This window comes from Galeopterus variegatus, unplaced genomic scaffold (genome assembly GCF_000696425.1).
Source record: "Galeopterus variegatus unplaced genomic scaffold, G_variegatus-3.0.2 Scaffold372, whole genome shotgun sequence".
NCBI lineage: Eukaryota > Metazoa > Chordata > Mammalia > Dermoptera > Cynocephalidae > Galeopterus > Galeopterus variegatus.
This window is the reverse complement of record NW_007726483.1, coordinates 569,036-572,722: the sequence shown is the minus strand read 5'-3', so window position 1 is coordinate 572,722 and position 3,687 is coordinate 569,036.

Here is a 3,687-nt window from a genome sequence, read left to right as displayed (position 1 = left end):
GATCCCATATAGGGATGGCTGGTTGGCTCACTGGGTGAGCATGGTGCTGACAACACCAAGTTAAGGGTTTAGATCTCCTTACCGGTCATCTTTAAAAGAAAAAAAAAAAAAAAGTCTCACTCCAGAGTTGAAATACTAATGGAAAGGGAAGGATAAGAAAGGGCATGGTGTCAAAGTCTTGATGTTTGGGGACCACCCTAGATCTCTTAGATGACAGAAAGTAGCCATCAGTCAACATTGTGTATCCTCCAGCATGGAGGGGCTTGATTTGTGTTATAGCTTTTTGGCTCATTCCAGCCTCTTCGAGGCCCCACCTCTGTCCAGCCAAGCATCCCAGCCATGCGTGCATCCTCCTGTGACATCACCACCTTGTACTGCTCTGCTTGCCTTCTCATGTGCCTTGCTCCCCGTGCTTTGGCCCTGCAGCTCCACCTCCCCAGATGTCACCCTTGGCCCTCTCCTGTGGCAGAGGTGGCCTCATGGATGAATTCACTGATAATGATGCTCTTGTTTGGCCCAGCCTGTGCCTCCTTTCTTCAGGCATGGTCCGCATAGGCTGCAGCAGGTGTGGCCGTACCTTTCATGTATGCAGAAACAACATCCTGGAGTCCCCTTTGTAGCATCCTAGTGAGACAATGTCTCATTGATGCAGCCCCTTGCTTCCTGTCTCGGGTTCCTCTTGTCATTTTCTCTAGCCGTCTTGTGTGTGTGTGTGCAGTAGATCAGGACATAGGTCTTGATATTGGATTAGATCCTTCCACCTCCCTCCTCACCCAGCAAAAAGCATCCTTTTCGATCCCAAGCCAGAAACCTGAGAGTCATCCTCGACTCCTCTCTCCTCCACATCTCCTACATCTAGTCAATCACCAACCCAATCTATATTCAAAATTACGTGTATCTACGTCTCACCATTCCCACTGCTGCTGTCTGAGGTCAGACTCATAGTTTCTCGCCATGACAACTGCACGAGTGTCCTAGCAACTGTTTTTTCTTCCAGTTTCACCTCTCTTTAATTTCTCCACCGCACAGCACCCAACCTGGTTTTGCTAAAGCTCAAATTGGTCTCTGTCTCTCTCTGTTTAATGTTCTTCAAACACTCTGCATCATTTCCAGCATGAAATGGAAGCTTCTCCTCTGTGACCTAACCCCTGTCTACCTCTATGGCTTTGTAGCTTGCCATATTCAGTCTTCCTGAAAACCAAGACTCAGTCCTTCTGAACTACCTGGGGTTCTGTAAAGGTGCGGGCTCTTCTCTGCTTTGGATGAATGAGGTGTCAACCTGGCAAAGCACAATTTCTCCTTCTTGTAAACCACAGGGCAGAGAGAACTACTAAAAGCACAGGCACCTCCCATGACAGGTGCAGGTATTCATATTTAGAACAAATAAAGAAAACCACTATTTGATTCACCAAATTTTCTAAGTAAAAGAGAAATCCAAGAAATCCAAGAATCCAAGAATCCAAGAAATCCATGGATTCTGCTGTTCAAAGACATGCAAAGTGCAAATTAAAGATATATTGCATCATAATAACAGAGCTTTGGCTTGAGCTTTTAACATAAATTTATAATAAAGCAGGTTTCCTTTTTCTGATTTACTTACTCTCTGGAGCCAGACTTCCTCGGTTTCATTTTCAAATCTGTTGTGTACCAGCCGTGTGTTCTTCCGTAGTTTACTTCTCCATGTTTCAGTTTCCTCATGTGTAAGGGAGGTAATAATAGTACCTGCCTCAAAGGGCCCCAGTGAGGATTAAATACATTAATATCTATGAAAGCCTTAGAACGTTTCTTGCTCATAGTAAGTTCCGTGTTAAGTGCTAGCTACTGTTATCATTATTACCATTTTCATTACTAGTGAAATATTTCAATAAATATAATTTATATCCCAAAACAATGCAGGTCTCTTGTTCTTTGCCTGAGTAACCCTAGCACTCTGCCTCGCTAATCATCCTTCAAGTCTCAGCTTAATTTATAATAAAGAAAACTCAGGACAACCTGAATGGACTTACCTAAATAGCAGAATAGTTAAATACAATTTTGGTATGTTCAAACAATGAAATATCTGAGTACTGTTTGAGAATATTAAGTCACAATAACAATATACACTAGCTCAAGAAAGAACATTATGTACCAGTAGCAAAATATAAAACTAGGTACAGAATAATAGGGTAATTTTTGTTTTTCGTTTATGGCTTCCCATATTTTCTAAATCTTGTACAATCCCCACAGATATGTACATTCAACCATGTTTCAATAATAAAAAGAAAAAAATAAATTTTGTACATATTTTCTATAAAAGAAAAATAAACTAATATATATATATTTTTTTAATTCAGGCATCACATTTTTTGGAAGCCTTTCTTGACACTTCTAGAGCACATACCCTGACATCTGACACACTGCCTGTCACATGGGAGATACTCAATAAAGGTTTACTGAATTATTTTCTTCCTTGCTGGAGTATTCCCTGTGATCTGCATGGAAAGAGGCTAGAAACAAGCATAAAAGCACTATTTGAAGGAAGATGCTTCATAAGGAATATTGCAAGTTATCTTGAATCCACCAAATACTGTTGAGGTTTTTTTTACCATCTTCTCAGGAATTTAACATCCTCTGAAGTCACTGCCCTTCACGCTTGACAGCCAAACAGCAAGCTGTGTCAGGTGACTGAGGCCCATTTGCACATTGAGAAGAGTGGTGCTGGTGGGCTCAGTGGTCCAGTGTGGTGGTCTCTGATGAGCTGCCCCAGCCAGCTCGCTGTCCTCCGGATTCCATCCTGAACACTGCACTTTGAATAATTGTGTCCTTGTTTCTTCAATCCACGAATCAATGTCTGCTCGCATTTCCCCAAATTGACTTAGATATCATATTGGTAAAACCACAGGATTTACCTCTTCTTGGTTTACTGTCTTGGCAAAATGACCATATGTTCCCATTCACCTTGGCTTTCCAGTGTCAACATTTGCCCTCAAGGAACTCACTAGTTCCAGACATTCCACCTCCTGGAGGCTAGTGCATTTGGCCCCAACATCCGGGGGTCTCCCCAACTCTCACAAACCTCAGCACTGTCCTAGGAGAGGCCAGAATGTCTGTATTGACTGCCTCTATTTTCTGCTCCTCAGCAGTTTTGTGATCTCGCCTGAGAGTCTGTTACCAGCATGTGTATTCTCAAAGTGTCATACTTGTAAAGAAAGTCTGGTTATTTCTGGACCAGAAGTAGGAAAACCTTGGGTCTTGACACACATCCTGTGTTACCTCCTTGATCAGATCTCTTAATTTTTCTAGGTTTTGCTTTCCTAATCTGTACAATGGCAAAACAGACCGGGATCAGATAAAATCTTAGACCATGGATGTGCTGGAGGAAATCAAAAGTACCGGGATCTTTGCAAGGTCATATCACTGCTGTGGCTGCTGGACCTGCCCACAGCCTGGGGAAGTTGGGAGGACAAAATAACAAAAGAGATGTGAAAATGCCCAGAATGGAGTATAAGCACAGTGCTAGTCAAGGATGAGGAAGGAGAACCCTCTCAGAGTGAGGGGGTGGCCTTCTGAATGCATATGGAGCTCCCTGGAGCTGTGGTTGACCCTTGCTGACAGAGCTGGAAAGAGTTGAGTCCAAGAATGGCATCCCTTACAATAAAACCCCTGGGTGCGTGGGTTAAGAGCAGGGGGAGGAGGGGAATTACCACC